We start from the raw sequence: 20,000 nt of genomic DNA, 5'->3' as shown, positions 1-20,000 counted from the left end.
GAACTTATTTACATAGGCCTGTTGATACATTTAAATTCTTATTCTTACTATAACATATACACGCTGCTTCAATGACAGTTCTCCATAAAATCAGTGTCTTTGAACAAAATTTGTGTATGTTGCCAATTTAATAACTGCATATATCACTATGCACACAAATTCCATTAGTTATGTTATTTGTTCTTATACTACTGATGTCAAATTCGTTTATATAATGATTTCCCAGATTGTCCAATATAAAAATCATCCACATCCACATTTTATCTTATAAACTATACCTTCATTACTATCAGGTGTGTTGTAAATCAAGTTCTTCCAATAGTATTCCGATAAGAAAATATAGCATTAATCCATAGCAATCTAATAGGAGTGATTATAGACTCAAAATTAGTATAATATGGTAGGGAAAGAAAATTGGGTTTATTTATCCTATTCCTTTTGGGCATATAAGTTTTTCTTGCAACTGTCAAGCTTTTGTCTGTCTTGTGTGCTGAAATTATTTTCAACTATATGATATACATTTCTAAATTCCTCGTCAATAAATTCGGGACTGCAGCTATTGACCTCTAAGGAACATGGACCTTAATGCAGACAGTTTAACATCTGCTTTATGACATGAATAGTTGTTTATTATAAGATTGTTATTTGTGTGTTTTTGTATACCTTAAACTTAAAATTAGTTCATAGCTAACCTTATAATTGTCTCATCAAGAAATTAAATAACACCATTGTCTTCTTTTTCGACAGTAAAAGTTATGGAGGGGACTAGATTATTGAGGTAACTTAAAATTCTATGAATATCAGATCAAGCTTTCAGGAGAGCAAATACATCGTCAACATATCTCGTCTAGAAAATATCGTCTATTAAAATTGCTCTACAACAAATCTCCCACAACTTGCCCAAACTAGCGAGGTGTAGTTAGGAAAGAGAGAGCTGGTAAACCTGTTGGTGTACACGTGTGTGCATATCTATTTAGATATTTAGACGCCATACATGACGGGTCGCATACACTAGTTAAAGAATAATAGCAAATACAAGTCTGTATGTTACGGGAGTAAATCATTAGGCATCATGAAAAAATATCTTCTGTGAACATTTGTAATTTGTTCAAATTATTATAAACGTTTCTAAACTTGTTGAATGATTAACAAGCAGTCAATTAGTAGCCGGCTTTGAAAATGATTGCATGAGGACTCATACTACTGAACCTCTCTGGTATATTGGTCCCAACTGTTTTTGTCAAGCCTAATGGAATGTTGAATACCTTTGAATGTATGCGATCAAATGAATTAAGAAAGGTCCTGTAGAGAGTAGGATTCCCCTGTAGTATAGGACCACAAAAGCAGCCCTTAAAGGAAAGTAATCTTAAGTTCGTTTTTGCAGAGAGTTTCTTTATGTGAATTGGAGAGGAACAGAGACATCCACCTTCATTCAAATAAATTAAAATGATTTGAGGATTTGGCTGTACGTCGAGCCTGGTCATGCAAAAAAAAGGTAAGCTAATTTAAATTCCTAGCGGATCGAGAGAGAGAGAAAGAGAGAGAGACAGAGAGAGAGAGAGAGAGATTTAAATTATATAGATATATGTAATGTATGTCACTAGGCGTGTCATCGACATTAGGATATAATGCACTGGTGATTAATCGAAAGTCCTTGGTGTCCATGGCCTTTTTCTCCATATGCACCGTTTTTGGTTCCCAAAAACATGTTCCCATTGTCTTAGGAATCGGCGAAGGAGTTCCATTGAAAGCTACATTCGGACATCCGAAAAAGTTTAGATAATCGCAGCTTGCCGACTGATGCCTGAAGATACCAATCGGAATTCCAAAGAACTTATTAGACAAGGTAGGGAGCCAATTTATTATGTCAAACCTGATTACCTTACTAGAACATTATCTCAGGAAGGACAGACTGTGTCTACACAGGATCTCACTAGGGTCTGTTCTGTAAGAAGCAGTTCTTTCGTGATTATAATTTTTCATACTTTTAGGGATCCTTTGAATATCAACATAGGTTACTCAATATGATTTTTCACCTATGAAATTGTTTATAGGTTTATTGAACTCTTTTTCTGTGAATATGAGGTCCACCTCTGACCAGTATTCCTCAGATTCATGTGTCCTAGAAATAGGAAGTTATCGTAGATTAGTTTTAGAATCTATTTACTTTGCTCTAATTACCTTTAATCTCTTATTTCCAGGTGATCAATAAAAACAGACAGAGAAAAAATAAGCAGCCTTAAGCCCATGAAGATAGAAATTTGTATAAAAAAAACTACAACACTGTCTACATTGTATTGCTGTGAATAAAAATCCTGAAATTAGTAACTCACATGAATACTACAGCTATAGCTCGAAATATTATTTACTTTCAAGAAGTACTTTACCACTGAATGCATCAAAGCTAACAAGAGTGTTTAGATTAATTATCAGAATAAAAAATAAACCTATATAAGGAGAACAACGAAATTTCTCTCATTCCAAGGCTTCTGATGCTACGTCCCCTGGTTAAGGTGATGGCACCGTACGACAATAGATCCTGTCACAGTATGGTTAATGGTAAGGTGAAAAAACATGAAAAGGTCGATGAATTTGTTTTTGTTCTTCTAGACTGTCCACAGCTTTCGCCTCAGATTGGCTCTTAGATAAAAGTCATAACCCCCAGAGACACAGTGTCTCGTAAGGTTCACACTGTGTGTTTTGAGGCAGTTACTCAGCACAAAGAACTTAACTACTGGTGTCAATCTTTCTTATAAAAGGTAAAACTATACAACGCCCTTCAAGCCAATCACCTTGCTCACAGCACAACCAAGCACAGAACTTGGAAGGGAGGTGCAGTTGCTCAGCCCAAAGAGCGTAACTGTCAGGACCAAAAACACCTGGCCCAACTTAGAACTGAAAGGAAGAACTATACTAGTAGGGAAAGTCTTTATAGCCGTGAGTCCCAGTGAGTAAAAGAGACTAGAAAAGGTCTGAAGGATTTTTAGAGGGAGACGACAGGAGTAGTTATAAGTTTTAACAACTTATTTCTGCTCAAGGAGTGGGTGGAGCAAGGAAATAAGGAGGGATTGGAAATGTCTGAACATGAAGGGAGATTTTTTCCGTAACTGGAATACAAACCTATGCTATTTTATTAGGGGTATTACTTTCGACGAAGCTGAAAGGACGAGCCATTAAAATTTTCTGAGGGTTAACTACCCATCAGTGACTGAGCTCACTTTGCTTTTGGCTTGGATGGAGAACGGTCGCTGCCGCTCTTCCTCCTCGCATTTATTGAACTGCCATTAATTCTGTTTATGCTTTTTTTCAGTGTTTGTGTGTGTGTTGACTTCTCCCTGGGGCCATGCGTACCTGGCCCGGTCCTGAGGGCCGCACCTGCAGTACTTTTATGTTCACTGAGGATGCAGATCCTCACAGCCTGTGCCTGGTCAGCAGGGATCAATGGTGTGATGAGTTGAACAAGTGTAATGAGTGTTTGGAGTAGTCTGCTTCGGAGGGGAAAGGTTTGGGCGATGGCGTAAGAAGAAGTCTAGATGGGACTCTTCTCCTTCAAAGCTTACTTCGAAGCAGAAGAAACCCAAGGATTCTTCTTCCACTTCCCGACTTTCTTCCGAAGCTCCTGTTCGTTCGGCCTCCTCTGGGGGACCATCGAGCAGTAGCGCAGGCTGCTTAACTTTAACTCCTGGGCAACCTCGGTTCTCTAGAGATGTTGTTGCTGCCCCTAGCAAAACAGCCCCGCCTCATCCCCCCCTGGGGGGGGGGGGGGTTGTCCATGTCACTTTCTCCATTGTTCCAGGTTTGGCCGTCTTTGGGGTTACAGGTTCCGCTCTCCAAGGAGGCCGAGCTGCAGCTGCTGTACTGGGCTGCTAGTTTGCAGCATTCGTTGATGTCAGAAGTGGATCCTATGGCTCTTGTTGATGATGATGTGTCGGAGGACTCGTCTGCTGCCCTGCCTGCCGATGTTCCTGCCTCATCTGTCTCTTCCGCCATTACCATATTCCTAGGCATGTCTCTCCTGCGAGTGTTTCTCCCTCCCGAGGAAGTTCACTCATAGAATCTCCTCTTCATAGGACTGCTGCTGACGGTCGGCTTGCTGATCCACTGGCCCCCATGGGTTGTCATCGTGGTCATAGACCCTGCCGTGTTTGCCCTCCTCTTTGCCTTAGAGGTGGTCCTTTATCATCGGTGAAGAGACGCCTCCTTGGCTCATCAGTTTCCTCCATGCAGCTCTCCTCGGAGGAGGAGCCTTTTTGTCCTACGTCTCCTGGTACCCGACTTTCGCCTGCCTCCGGACCTTCTCCTGTTGACACTGCTATTAGTCCTCGAACTTCGGTTCAGGACTCCCAGCCTGAGGATCGCTCGCGATCCCCTTCTGAGAATGTTCGTCCTTCTGTACGACACATCCCATCGCCTGACCATCATCCATCTACTAGTCAGCCTTCATCTCACCGACCGCCGACTCACCGACCTCCTGCTCATCCATCTTCATCCTATAGCCTGACCATCGTGCAACTGCTCGTCAGCCTTCGTCTCACCGACTGCCGACTCGCCGACCTTCTGCTCATCCATCTTCTGCTCATTCTCCTGGTTCCCGACATACTACCGCTTGTCGTTTACCTACTCGTCAATCGGCTGCTCGTCTCGATGACCCTGTTCATTGTTCATCTGCCAACTAAGGCCTGCCAATGCTTTGCTTGGCAAGGCATCGCTCGGCAAGGCGTCACTCACCAACGTGTCGGGAATCTACTGTTCACCACCGTTCCCCAAAGCAACGCGTCAGATCGGAACACCGTTCCCCAAAGCAACGCGTCACATCGGAACATCGTTCGCCTGGCCGCGTTCCTGCTGTCCACTGCCCAACCTCTTGTAAATCGCCTAAAGAGATTGCTGCAATAAGTGCTCGGTAGCGCTCACTTAAGTGTCTGCATTCACCGCGTCAGCAGTCTCCTAAGCATCAGCATTCAACGCTTCAGCAGTCTCCTAAGCGTTAGCGTTCAACGCTTCAGCGCTAACCCTCAGGTCATCAAGCGTTGCTGTAACAACGCCATTCAACATGTTGATCGTCGCCTCGGTGTCAGCGTTTGCCGATGTGTCAGCCCTTACTGGTCGTCAATACTCACCAGCTCATCAACGATCTTCAGCTTATCAGCGTTCTACAATGCGTCAGAGTTCGCCTACTCTCTGACCCTTTCCACCACATCAGCCTTCTCCATCTAGGCTACGCTCGCCAACAAGTAGATGCTCACCAACACACAGGCATTCACCAGTGCTTCAGCAACCCAAGGTTGTTCCACGCCTTGAAACGCAGACAAACAAAAGACAGCAACCACCATATTCCATCGACTTCCAAGAAGTTGCAACAACCCGTAAAGGCACAGGTAGGTGATCACAGGTCATCGTCCCCCGGATCATCTGTCTTCTCTCCGAGGAAGGGCAGAGTCCCACTTCACAGGTTATCGTCACCCCATTCCCGTCCCCGCAAACGCATAGCAGTGCGACTGCCGGGGAAGAAGCGGAAGGGGATTCCTGGGAAATTGAAGGAACCCGAAACTACCAGCACCTAAGACGGGCCCACGTAGATCAGCAGTTCCAGATAAGACTCCTCAGAAGGAATCTTTAGTTTCTTTCCCTTCAGGTGACCTCTTTGACAGTGCCAGTGTCAGCAGACAGCCCTGGTTTGGAGCCATCGGCAGGGCAGTTGTGCAAGCTTTTGGACCTGCCTTTTCATATCGCACCTCGGAAGCCTTTGAGAACCTCCAGCATTCGTCGGTTTCATCAGGAACAAGGCAAGGAACCTCGGCTGTCTCCCCACTGAAGAGGAAAAGAGGAGTTACAGAGATCAATTCTTCGTCTAGGGTAAAGCTGACTCTAGTTAGGCCGTCGGGGAAAAGGTCGAATATTTCCAGTTCTCCTTCCGCCAGCTCTCCCTGCTTTTCACCATCACTGCCAAGGGGGCCACGTGAAGAACCTGTTCCAGTCTCCCCCCCTACCACCTTCAGAGGAAGACTTAAATCGTGACAGTAGTGTCACTTCTTTGGAAGCTTCCAGGAAGTCCAGACCATCCAGGCCTTTCATGCTGGAAGTATATCTTCTTCCTCGCATGGAGTCAAAGGACTCCAAAATAATGCCTAAGACCTCTTTGAAAACCGCCAGACCGCAGAGGGGCTCAGGACAGTCAGCCACCCTAGAGACAACCATGACCCACCCCGAGACGAGTTCTCGCCAGTGAATGATGGAGACTTTGCTGTTAGTCCCTCTTCAGAAAGAGAACAGAAGTCTGACTTTGACGAAGGGCCTCAACAGGTTATCCGACCCAGAGATGGCTCCTCAGGAAGGCAAAGACACAGTCCTAGACTGACTTCAGCACTTGGAAGCCCACTAAGTCCACTGCAGCTATCCCCTGGTCTCAGGGGCTGAAGAGTGCCCATAGTAAGATCGCCACCCAGCTCTGAGTTCTCCTCCTCCCTTCGTTCAGGCTCATCCGCTAAGATCCTCCCACTTCCTCGCGTTCAGCAAAGGATGTATTACGAGGTCTAGGACGAGCCTTGACCAGCTCTTCCACTTCACCATTCACTGGAAGAATTGGCAAAGGTGGTCTCCCTAGAGAGAGACTCTGGCTGTCAAGCTGTGTTCACGGCAGCGGAGATCCTCAACCTAGAAAAGGTCACAAAGTATGCTATGCAGGCTACTTCCTTGCTGGATCTATACTCAGGATCCTTGGGAATCCTGGTACGGACCGAGAACCTTTCCAAGAAAAATTCCAGGAAGGCGATGAAAACCTTCCTCCTCTCGGGTACCTGGACGATAGTTCCTGGCCCACCAAGTATTGAACTTGTGGGCCAACACCATCCTCAAGCACAGGGACTTGGTATCCAAGAGGTTCCATCACCAAGTCCCTAATGCCAAGATCGCAAGTCTCATGAACTCTCTCGAGGGTTCCTCGTTGTTCGAGCCTAGGGACGTTGAGCAGGCTGCAGAGAGGTGGAGTAAGTCCCACCAGGACTCTCTCCTCCATAGGGTCTTAACATCCTGGCCCTACAGACCACCAGCTCTTCCACAGCCCAACTAGCCCAAAGCCTTGATGAGCAAATCAGCAGCAAAAAAGAGGTGTCTAAAAAGCCCTTTCCATCCAAGGACAAGAAAGGGTCAAAGTCCTCCAGGGGAGAAAAACAGCCTAGAGGGAGCGGCCGTTGCCGCAAACACTAGGATAGGCAATCCCTCTGCTCATCTACCAGTAGGGGATGCCTGCAAAGTTGCTGGGACTGGTGGAAGCAACTCTGGGCCGATCCCTGGACAGTCTCTGTGATTTGTTCAGGGTATCTTGTATCATTCATGTCATCTCCCCCTCCCCTGATCAAGGATCCAGTAATGATAAACTTCTTTGGGATGGGATTAGCAAAGAAGCTCACCCTTTGGGCAGAAATCGATACCATGTTGGAGAAGGGTGCTCTCCAGAAGGTCCTCGACAACTACCCAGGCTTCTTCAGTCGACTCTTTCTTGTGAAAAAGTCGTCGGAAGGCTGGAGACCAGTTATTGACCTCTCAGCTCTGAACAAGTTTGTCAAACAGACTTCGTTCAGCATGGATATGGCAGACATGGTCAGACAAGCGGTAAGACCACGGGGCTTCATGTGCACACTGGACCTAAAGGACGCATACTTCCATATCCCAATCCATCTGTCTTCAAGAAGTATCTAAGATTCAGTTCAGGTTACTGTGCTTTGGTCTTTCTACAGCACATCAAGTCTTCACCAGAGTGTTTGCTCTAGTGTCATCCTGTGCCTGCAGGATCAGCATCCATCTCCTCCGTTATCTGGATGACTGGCTAATCCTAGCAGACTCGGTGGCAGCCCTTCTTCGGCACTAAGACAAACTTCTGAGGCTTTGCCAAGATCTGGGGATCATGGTAAACCTCGAAGTCCACCCTGCTTCCCACTCAGAGACTGAGAATGCTTTTAGATGACAATCTCCACAAAGTCTTCCTATCAGACAACAGGATAATGAGGCTGAGAAAGGTTGCAAGACTTTTTTTTCAGACAAGAGGAACTCCCAGCCTAGAAGTGGCTATGTCTCCTCGGACACCTATCATCCTTGCCCCGTCTAGTTCCCAATCCCTGTCTCCGGATTCGATCTTTCCAGTGGTGACTGAAGTCAAATTGGAATCAGGCCTTCGATTCCCCGGAGATTCTGACCCCCATGGGACCAGAGGATTGGACGGATCTCGAGTGGTGGGTGGCAGACGAGAACCTGCTGAGGAGCGTAGATCTTCTCGTCGTCCCGCCAGGACTTGATGCTGTTTTCAGACTTATCAAAAGAAGGGTGGGGGGCTACGTGCTGCACCACATGACCTCAGGCTTTTGGTTCATTCCAAAAAGTACCTCCACATAATCTCTATGAAGGCCGTCTTTCTGGCCCTTCAATAGTTCCATCAGTTCCTGGCAAACCACTCGGTAGTGGTGATGAGCAACAACACCATATTAGTGGCTTGCATCAACAAACAAGGATGTACTTTTTCACAGCCCCTTTCCCAGAGTTATGGAGAGTTGCCGAGGTCCACTCGATACCGCTATCAGCCCGCTTCATTCCAGGCAAGAGGAATGTGCTCGCCGACAATCTGAGCAGAGCATCTTGGATAATGAGTAGCGAATGGTCTTTGGATCATCTATTAACCAACAAAGTTCTGACTTTGTGAGGTTCTCTGACTGTCGATCTATTTGCAATGGCCCTGACCTTCAGGCTCCCGCTGTACTGCTCCCCAGTCCCGGACCCTAAGGCTCTCTTGCAAGATGCATTCTAACAACGGTGGGACAACATAGACGTTTACGCCTATCCTCCATTCTGTCAGATGAGAAGAGTACTCAGCAAAACCAGAACATCGATCAACCTCTCGATAACCCTCATAACTTCACTATGGCATCATGTGGAATGGTTCCTGGACCTTCTACAGCTCCTGATGGAGCCTCCAAGAGAACTTTCTCCACGATATAATCTATTCAGACAACCACATGTCAACATCTACCACGAAGCCATAGCTTCTCTATGACTTCATGCCTGGAGACTATCCAGCAGCTCCTCACTCAGAGAAGATTTTTGCAACAAGTTGCAAAGAGGATGTCTTGATACCTACGGAAGTCCTCAGCAGCAGTCTACCAGGCAAATTGGAACGTCTTCTGTGATTGGTGTCGTGGAAGGGGTATCTCTCTACTCGATGCCACTATTCCAGCAATAGCGAAGTTCTTCATATATCTGCGTGAGGAAATGCGCCTTTCAATTTTGCTGGTAAAAGGCTATCGGTCAACCTTGAGCCTCGCCTTCAAACTGAATAGAATGGACATCTCATCAATAGAACTTTCTTTACTCTTGTGGAGTTACGAACTTACCTGTCCTCAGTCGGAAGTGAGATCTCTCCCTTGGAACGGAGTTTGAGTTCTCCGGTCTCTAAAAAGGCCTCCCTACTAACTATTACAGCAGACAACAAATCGCCACCTGACTTGGAAGACGGTGTTCCTGCTCGCCTTTGCTTTGGCCTAACGAGTCGGTGAACTGCATGGTCTCTCATACAACATCGCCCATTCAAGGGGATGCGGAGAGGTAACGTTCAGCTTCGTCCCTGAGTTTGGTGCCAAGAATCAGAATCCAGGGGTGTCGGATCCTAGATTCGTCTTTTTCCGGATAACGAGTCTCCACTCTGCAACAAACGACTCAAATCATCTATTGCTTTGCCCAGTAAGAATTTTGAGGCTCTACCTTAAGAGAACAGCAGCAGCCCGCCCCCTGAGTGCCCTCACTTTTTGTCAACAATGGGAGGAACAAGAGGAGGGTCACCAAAAACACCATTTCTGCATGTATTCGCAGGGTCGTAGATCATGCCCCATAGCCAGATAATTCTCCATCGTGTTTACCCAGAGCCAACAATGTCAGGGGCATAGCTACGTCCCTAGCCTTCAAAAGGAATTACTCCGTGATGCAGGTTCTATGAGCTGGGGTGTGGAAGTGCCAGACAACTTTCACAGCCCATTACCAGCAATATGTGACCCACAGAAGGCTCGATATGTTCTCTATCGGCCGTATGGTGACTGCACAACAGGTGGTTTAATACCTCAAGCTCCTTACTGGACAAGTAGCAGAGGGTTGAGGGCACTGTTACCCAATTAATCTGCCTGAATGAAAAGGAATGACCAGCTCTTTTTCTTATCTTCATCCTCCCCTCTCTTGGGGAAATCAGTAGCCTTGGGTTCTTTACACAAGCTGACCTCCACCACTGGAGTGAACCATGCTCCCTGGTATACCTAAGTATTGTGTCAATACTGTTGCGCCCTCATACCCTGGTGAGGTGGTATTGGGAAAGTCTTGGTTAACTCTGTTATTTCTTACAAAAGACTTGGAATAAATTTTAACTTAGGTCATACTGCTCATATCTCAACACAGCTTGTGTAGGCCACAAACCTTGAATTGCAAGGTTTAGCGAGGTGTGAGGGTCTCCTTATTTTTGGTACTGACCTACTCAAAAAAAATAAAAAGGAGACCCTGGGTAACGCCAAGGAGACCCTGGGTGAAGCCACCCTCCTAATGGGTGAGTCACCCTTAATAAATGGCATAGGTTTGTATTCCAGTTACGGAACAAATGACAAATTCGGAGAAAATTTGTATTTTTCCTAACAATACAAACCTTTAGCATTTTATACAAACTTTCCCGCCGACCCTGTCCCCCTTGAAATCCTACCTCCAAGCAAAGTGAGCTCAGTCACTGGTGTGTGAGTGAAGGAGCTAGCTAGCTAACCCCCTACCCCCGCTAATTGGCGGGATGGGTAGTTAATCCTCGCAAAATTTTAATAGCTCATCCTTTCAGCTTCGCCAAAAGTAATACCCCTAATAAATAGCTAAAGGTTTGTATCATCAGGAAAAGTACAAGTCATCTCCGAATTTGTCATTCTAAACAGAGTGCAAATTCTGGATACAAGGCGGAGGATGAAGGGAGTAATTTCTTCAAGGGACAGTGAGTCAAGTTTGCTGGTAAAGGATGGGTTAGGGGAGGGTTTTGGGAGGATAGGGAAGGAATTTGGAAAGGGAAAGGTGTAGGTAGGATAGGGTTGACTAAATCAGGGACATTGGCTGGAACAGGTACGTTGGTAGAGTGATGGACTGGCTTGCGACGTAGGATAATCTGGTGCTTGGGGCCTGCGACAGTCCGCTGCAGAGTTGGGTGGCTGTATCAGTGCTGCTGCTAGTGTTGTTGTCGGTGGGAAGGTCGTCACTGCTTCAATCCTCTTTAAACGCTCTGAACCCCTCCAGTTCCAGGCATGATGTGAGAGGGCACAATTTGGGCACATGGGAAAGGTGTCTCTTCCTTCCTTGTGTGCATCAATGCATCTGCATGAGGTGTCTTCTGTTGCAGACGCCACACTCTTCTTTGTGGTGACCGAAGTGTTGGCAGTTGTAGTACCTCATGGGTATAGGATTGAAGTCCTCAATGGGGAAGGATCCCCATATAATGAGGTCAAGAGCTGTTGGAATGGGGCCGATGAAGGTGGCGGTGACTTTATTCAAGGGCAGATCCTTCCTGCCGATTTTGCATTCAGCAGAGGTGATATTGTTGCATTCAGTGATATAGTGAAGTGGCATCTTGATAGGGCTCTTGCAGATCAGGGCTTTCCTGAACTTCTTGTCAGGATTAAGGAACATCAGGGAGGTTTCCCTTTGAGAAAGGCTGATGCTCTCCTGGTCCTTTGGAGTGATGATAAGGTCACCCTTGAGGTTGGCTTTGGCAGTGATTTGTAGAGTCAGGTTGGCAGTAACAGCTGCATACGATTGCACCTCGCCAGTCGATGGCAGCTTGAACTTGGTAAGGTGGACTGTGGCTGTGGTGCTGGTAGGGTGGTCAGTGGCTCAGAGGTTGGTGAAGGGGACATCTGGGCTAGTGCTGGTGAGGTGGACGGTGGATCTGGTACTGATGAGGTGGACAGAGACTTAGCTGTTCGAGGAAGAGTGGCAGTTGCTTCAGGAAGGTGTGTCATGCACTTCCTGCATTTGTAGTCCGGTAGATGTCCCTCTGCTGGATTAAGTAAAAGGGCGTCAATGGGAGGGTTCAGGTCCATTGCTGATGTGTCTGTTACAGGTTCTGAAGTGGCAAAAGGTGGACAGGAGGGTGGTGGAGCAGCAGAAATCTGGGCTGGGATGTCAACAGGAGGTTTCACGGTCTTTCCCTTCTTCTTAGCAGCAGCAGGGGGTCCCACTGCGGCAGGCAAGGAGGTAGGTACAAGAATAGGGGCAGGAACGGTGGCTGGAGCTCTGGGAGTGACCGGGTTAGGAATAGGAGTAGCTCTCTCTCTCTCTCTCTCTCTCTCTCTCTCTCTCTCTCTCTCTCTCTCTCTCTCTCTCTCTGCACTACCGATATTACCCTCTTCTGAACTCTTAATACATTGAATCATCTTCTTCCTTGTGTTAGCAAGATGTTGAGATTGTCCTTTCCTCTTTGAAATGATGAAATTCTTGCCAAAAACGAGAAAAACAAACTTAAAAATGAGTGAATGTCAGAGGTCATACTCAGGCATGTAATCTTTGAGGTTTGTGGTAGTACTGAAGGGCGAAGGGTGTAATAAGTACATCGTCTGTGACTTATGGAAGTTATACAGATGCCATTGTTCACAATTTCTTTTACATTAAAATGTAATAATTATTAAAATTTACGATAACAAGAAATACTGCATTTTCTTGTTGGGAACAATGTTTTTGGTTTATTGAGTTACTTTTATTAATTACCCTGTAACTATGAAAGTAAGAGGAATTTTGGCAAAACATCTCCTATACGCATTCTCCATTGCCATATGAAGCAAAGTGAATTTTTCAGGATTTTGTGTTTCTCTTCCTATACCCCTATATATTGGCATTACTGCCGGCCCTCTTAAGTGTCAAATTCAAATATTGTATTCATATTTGATTTCAAGTGAAACAAGTGATTGTATAATTTTCATAACTATTTATTTTGTCTTAGTGTAAGGTTTGTTCAGATTTAATATTACAAATCAAGTAATTATATAATTTTCAGAACGTATCATTTTCTTTTTAATCTAAGTTTTGATCAGACTAAATCTTTCGAGTGATTTATTTGTTTTTGTGTAAATTCTTTTCAAAGTGTTGTAATTTATATAGAATATATTTATTTTTGTAAAGAGTGTATTATTTCAATCGGTGTTTGCTACAACCTCGCTCGTATCCTGTAAAGAATCATTGTAAGTTTGTTTGAATAATTCTTAAGAATAATTACCCAGTTTCGTTTTGAGTGTATTTAAGAGACCTTTGGGTATCCAGTGTTTTATATATTGCTGTCTGGGAGTTATTTGAGTGTCTGAGTTTGGGTGTTATTTCCAAGTGTCATAGATTTAATGTAAAAGCAAACAGGTGAGTTTGGAATTCGAGAGGTTGTTTAACTTGCCAGCTGTAATATATATAATCTCATATGTTTGGTTCCCAGACACAAGCCATAGTGTAATATATTTTTGGTGCCCAGACCCACGAGCCATCATCATATAATATATTTTTGGTGCCCAGACCCTTGGGATCGAGCAAGTAGTACAGTGTTGATAGGATGTTGTGTATTGTGAGAATATATTTTATTTTGAGAAGTAAAATTATCTGTTGAAGATAAAGATGGCACAGATTAATATCCAAGAGTTTTTGAATAACCCAAATGTTCAGGAATTGTCAGATGCTAATGTAACTAAAGCTCAGTGGTTCTCTATCTTAATGGCATGTGGTGGCCATGCAACGAGTGGAATTATTAAAGCCCAAATCAAGTGTCTAACTTTAGAAGCATTGATAAATTTGGGAAAGTTGTCGGAAGACAATATTGTGGCAGTTTGTGAACTGTTGGAGGAAGCTGAGGAAGAATTTTTAGTGAAGCAAGGACCAGTTGACCCACAAACGGGAGGCATGAAAGAAGAAAGGGATGTAGAGGCTGAGATTCAACAAATTGCAGCAGAGGAGAATTTGATTAAGATGAAGAGGATGGCAAGACAGGAAGAAAAAGAGCTGGAAGCAGCATGACATGCGAAGAAAATGGTAGAAAGACGGGAATTAGAAGCCCGAGAGATTGCAAGACATGCGAGGAGGATGACAGAAAAAGAAAGAGAACGAGAAAAAGAAGAGAGGGAACAAGAAGATAAGGAGAAGGAAGAGGCAAGAGAGTGCACAACATGCACGGGAGTTGGAGCTGTTGACCGCCCGTGCACAGTTGGCAACGCAGACAGAGGCGCCCTCTGCTAGGCCCGAACCCGTGTTTAATGTTTCGGATACCCAGAGGTCAATGCCAAGGCTCACAGAAGAGGCTCCAGATGAGTTCTTCAATCATTTTGAAACTGTCTCATTGACGATGAAATCCCCAGAAGATAAATGGACTGTGTTATTGCAGAGTGTATTGATTGGGAAGGGCTGCAGTCCATACCTTTCCTTATCTCAGGACCAGAGGAAGGAGTATCAAGAAGTGAAGAGAAACGTTCTGCAAGTGTATCAGATGACCCCTGAATATTATAATGAAAGGTTCCGAAGTTTGAGGAAGGACAAGAAAATGACTCCTCGATTACTCTTAATGGTACGACGATGTTTTAAGAGATGGGCAGAGGTTATTAATGTGAGGGAGATGGCTGATTTAGAAAAACTGATAATACTAGAACAGTATCTATGAGGGATCCTGAACGTATTCAAACGTACTTGAGAGAGAGAGAGAGGTGAAGAAACTTGATAAAGCTGCTTCGCTGAGTGAAGATTATAATATTATCAGTCGTAAACCCTCTTTGGGCATAAAGTTTCAACCGTCGTTCCGACCAAGTGTCAAGTATTCGCCAAACCATGGAAACTAGTTCAGTAATAACTACGGGAACAAGTTCAACAGTTACAGCGGAAGTAGCACAGGCACTGTTCCTAAGAAGAATGCGATAGTACCACAGCAACCATCGTCGCCCAAGTGATTAAGGATAATTCAATGTCACAGAATGCGAAGACGAAGAGGCAATCGGGAAAGGATGCAGAGGAAACTAGACCAGCCAACGTTTACACAACGAACAGGACAGACCTAAACAGTGTGGATGCCTTTAAACCGCATATTTATGAAGGTGTATTAGCAGCAATAGACGGGAGTGAGTGAACCCCGGTCAGGATATTGCACGACACAGGCTGCTACCATAGTATGGTGTTACTAGGAGTACACCCGTTGGTGGATCAGTCTCTCACAGAAGACTGTTATTTTGAAGGGAATAGGAGGTGAGGAGGTTGCCCCTATTTGCTGTTTGAAACTCATGCGAATTGGTGACCGGTAATTTTGACTTTGCGGTAAAGGATTCATTGGCTGTCGAAGGAGTAGACATCCTGCTGGGTAATGAGGTTGGTGGAGCGCCATTTGTGCCTTGTCCTATTGTAACGGAGAAACCTTTGAAGTATAGTCCTACGACTGAACTCAAGAAAGACTACTCATAACTGTTTCCTAGTTGTGTTACGACTAGGAGTATGATGAAGGAAGTGACTGAAAAAGAAGAAAAGAAATCGTAGGAGCGATGAACTCAGAGGATCTGTTTTCCGAAGAAGAGGATTCCCTTGATGGTATGCAAGAGGAGGCCGGAGTGAAGAGGTATGACCGACGAGTGGACAAGAAGACAAAGAAGAAATGGACCTGGATGAAATAGAAAACTCAGCATTAGAAGTAGGACAAGCGAGTAGGAAAAGGCTAATAGGATTGCAATGGAAAGATGCAACGTTAACAGTTATCGTATCATGTGGTGGGTGAGACGGAGGCACAGCAGTCTCCGACCTGTTATTGTCTTAAGGATGGGTTACTTATGAGGAAGCATAGACCCCCTGAATGCTGAATGGGGGATGTATTGTCAAATATTAATTCCCGCACCATTGAGACGACAGGTGATCGCTGTAATGCATGAGATGGGGCATATGGGGATAAGGAAGACTACGGAGAAGATTATGAAACACTTTTTATGGCCTGGCATGCATAAGGACGTGAGCCAGTTTTGCCGTGTATGTCACGTATGACAAATGGCTGGAAAGCTAAACGAGTATATTAAGAAAGCTCTTCGTCCAGAAGGCGTTCTTGCTCTAGAACTTCATGCTCACAATCATGAGCAACTGAGTCTAGACCTAGGCCCAGACGCTCACATTTTAGATCACGACGATCTAGATCACAAGAATGATGCTCACGTTCGCGATGATAAAGCTCCCGTTCTTGAGGGCAACATTCACGCTCGCGAGGGCGTTGTTCACGAGAACGTCGTTCACGATCACGAGGCAGACGCTCACGTTCGTGAGATAGGCACTCACATCGTTCATGACGTTCTTGATCGAGAGCTAGACGCTCGCGATCATGAATAGTATGTTCATGATCATGAACTGTATGTTCATGATCAAGGTCTAGACGTTCCTCGTCTAGAGGTAGAGGTAAGCATATATGCAGTCCATCTGCGCGTCGCCTCTCGACCCGTCTTTCTCCAATACGACTCCATTCCGAACCTGATCCTGAGACAGACTGTTCTTCAGACAGGCATTCAGCTAAACCTCGAGTGCCCTTTGCTGCCTGGGGTCCTTTAGTGCAGCGTTCGTCTACGCAACGCTCTACAACATGTTCTGTTGTGACGCGTTCGCCAACGCTTAAAGTTGTCCCTTCTCAGAGGCCCTCTTTGTTGACATTGTCTGGCGTATGTGTTCCTTGGCAGCAACAGAAATGCCCAAGGCTTCCTTCTTCCAGTATGGTTCCTAGTGCATGTGCTACGAGCACTTCTACTCGTGAATCGCGCCTGTTGTTGCCCGATACTCGCAATTTTGCATGTGAATCTTGTGAATTTGCTAGAAAATCAGCGATTTCCACTAGTGATTCGCAAGTAGAGGTTTCGGAACCCAAGTGCGGTACCAATACCTCAACCTCTGTCTCTGGCTTCTACCGCCTCTGGCTTCTACCACCTCTGGCTTCTACCACCTCTAGCAGCAGGCCTATACCCTTCCCAGAAGGGTTTAAGGAGCCTCATGATAAGTACACTGATGTACCTATTAGCCTGGACCGTCCTCTTCGTTCGATGAAGGAGCATCTCCTGTTACCTCAGAGAGTTTCTCCTATGCCTGCTCAGGCTCCCTCTAAGGTTCCTCCTAGGGGATGTTCTCCTCCTGGATTCTCAAAGGAAGCCCAGGACTTACCAAAGGGTGCTAAGCTCTTTGCATGGGTGAGTACCTTTCTTACTACCTTGCAGAGATCCTTGGGTGTGGCTCATCCACTGCTACAGCCTCCAACTATTCCAGTCAGAGCTGCTCCTGGAATTCCCTTGGAGTCTACTTCAAGCTTGTCTCTTGGGAGTCTTGACCCTAGAAGGAGACCATTGTCAGACAAGGCACAAAGATATCCTCCACCTTGATCTTGTGTCAAGGTGCCTCCTCCTGATTCTTATCTGGCTAACCTTCCCTTTACTCTGGGGAAGGCAAGGGAGACCATGACAAAGAGACAGAGGCATAATTCCACTGCATGCCAATCTCATCCATCCTAGGACAAGTAGGAACATTGGCTCTCCCAGGAAGATCTTTGTCCACCCTTCAACCCTAAAGAGATTGAGGTAGTGCCTCCGGACCAGCGTCCTTTTTCCTTACCTCCACCTGAGAAAAAGCCTATGGTTCCTACTGCAGAGGCTTCGGCTAATGGTGTCCCAAAACCCTCGCAAGTTCCTCCTTCCAAAATTTTGGAGGAACACCTCCCTGTGTGGAGGGAATCTAAAGAGAGCAAATCCAAGCCTAAGAACGCCATGGCAAGGGAAACCCATTTGGCAGAGGCACACAGAAGGTCCCTTGGGGCAGGTCCCTCGATCGATCCTGTTGACGACCCCTACCTACCCCAAGCTCTGGATGTGAGCCTGGAGGTAGATGAGCCATTGGACATGGATGACAAAAATCTTCCGAGAGCAGCTAGTCCAAACTTTCAATCGGAACAAAAGAGACAAGAGTTGGAGCATACCTTTTGGCAGGTCCTCTCTTGCATGAGGGTCATAAATGGGCTGTGAACTCCTGGTACCACCCAGGAATGGACGGATATGGTTCTTGACGAGATTTTCAAGACGTAGAAGTCCCCTAGAACCAGTGCAGCCTTGCCCTGGTCTAAAGGCCTGACGGCCGCCAAAAGGAAGGCTATTGCCCAGATAGCCGGAACTTCCAGTTCCTTGAAGGCAGGTTCCTCCTCTCGGTCTTTGCCGCTTCCTTTCGTCCTACAAAGGAAGTTTTATGAGATCGAGGGGGAAACGCATTCCACCATGTCCCTCGACCATTCGGTGGAATCACTAACGAAGGGTCTCCCGACTCAAACCCTGTCCTCTCTGAGGGCCTCCCTCTTGGAAATTTAGCTCTTCAACATAGAGAGAGGCGCGAAGTACGCCATGCTGGGTACTTCGTGGCTTGACCTACGGTTGGGCTCCTTGGGCTTCATGGTGCGTTCCCACAATCTTTCAAACGAGTCCTCTAGGAAGTCTTTCCTTTAGTCGGGTAGTCAAACTCTTGAGGTCTTATTGCACCAAGTTGTCAGCCTAGTGGGCGAATGCCATCCTCAAGAGAAGGTATACAATAATTGGGAAATTCCATAAACAGGTGCCGAAGGTGGAAGTCTCACGTTTGAGGAATTCCACCCTTGAGGGTTCTTCTGTCTCTGTTCCAGAGGAGATTAAGAGGGCTGCTGAACGATGGAGGAAATCATCAAATGATTCTCTCCTTCATAGGGCCATGACATCAGGGCCATATGGAAGACCATCCCAGTCTTCATGCAGTCAGCAGGCTGCTTCTAATCTTTCAACTTCTAGGTCCTCAGGACCTACCAAGGTGTCTAAACGGTACTTTCAGTCCAAAGGTCAGAAAGGGAATAAGTCCTTCAGAGGAAAGAAGGGAGCAAAAGGGAGTGGCTGAGGTGGTCACTCCCGCTAGGAATGGCAATCCTCTTCACCTGCCACCTGTGGGAGGATGCCTGCGATGCCTCTGGCAGAGGTGGCAGCATCACAGTACAGATTCCTGGACAATCGAAGTGGTCGCCATAGGGTATCACTTCCCGTTCATTCAATTTCTCCCTCCTCTGACTTGAGATCCAGTACACTTAAGCTTCTATGCGAAGGGATCTGCATAGGAGCTGGCTCTCAGGGCCGAAGTCCAGACCATGCTACAGAGGGGCGTTCTCCAAAAGGTTGTAGATGGGTCTTCAGACTTTTACAGTCAAAATTTTCAAGTGAAAAAAGTGACTGGAGGCTGGGGACAGTCATCCATCTCTTCCCCTGAACAAGTTTGTCCAACAGACTCAGTTCAGGATGGAGACGGCAGACACGGTCATCCAGGCGGTTTGACCAAGGGACTTCATGTGCACTCTGGATCTCAAGGACGCATACTTCCAGATTCCAATCCATCCATCTTCAAGGAAGTATCTGATTCATACACAAGGACAAAATATACCAGTTCAAGGTTCTATGCTTCGGTCTCGTGACAGCACCTCAGGTCTTTACCAGAGTTTTTGCCCTAGTGCCATCTTGAGCTCGCAGGAACGGCATTTGTCTCCTCAGATACCTGGACGATTGGCTGATTCTGGCAGACTCTGAGACGACCCTTCTTCGTCTCAAAGACATGCTTCTCGAGTTTTGTCAGGATATGGGGTCTTGATAAATCTGGAAGTCATCACTGCTTCCTTCACAGAGACTGGTATACCTTGGTATGATAATACAGTAGACACCGTCCAACAGAAAGTCTTCACATCAGACGAAAGAGTACACAGGCTGAGAGAAGTGGCTTCACCCTTCCTCAGACGGGAAGCTCTACCGGCCTATCGTTGGTTGAGTCTGTTAGGTCACCTAACCTCTCTCCTCTGTCTAGTTCCAAATGGTCACCTCAGGATAAGATCCCTGCAGTGGCAGCTAAAGTCTGTGTGGAACCAACACTCAGATCCACCGGACACTTGAGTTCCAATTACTCGGGAACAAGTGACGGACCTACTTTGG

General features: G+C 46.0%; 1 long non-coding RNA gene across 3 annotated transcripts in view; it reads left to right on the top strand.

The window, feature by feature from the left end:
* The window catches only part of LOC137621667 (uncharacterized), a 213,440-nt gene that overhangs the window by 120,440 nt on the left and 73,000 nt on the right, over positions 1–20,000 (top strand). For all 3 annotated transcript variants that reach the window (XR_011040279.1, XR_011040277.1, XR_011040278.1), the window contains exon 2: positions 1,385–1,495. This is a non-coding gene — a long non-coding RNA (uncharacterized lncRNA). The remainder of the gene's footprint in view (positions 1–1,384; positions 1,496–20,000) is intronic.

The sequence above is a fragment of the Palaemon carinicauda genome, chromosome 28 (assembly GCF_036898095.1).
Source record: "Palaemon carinicauda isolate YSFRI2023 chromosome 28, ASM3689809v2, whole genome shotgun sequence".
Classification (NCBI taxonomy): Eukaryota; Metazoa; Arthropoda; class Malacostraca; order Decapoda; family Palaemonidae; genus Palaemon; species Palaemon carinicauda.
The sequence above is the reverse complement of the archived record's forward strand: the minus strand, read 5'-3'. Positions and strand labels throughout refer to the sequence as shown.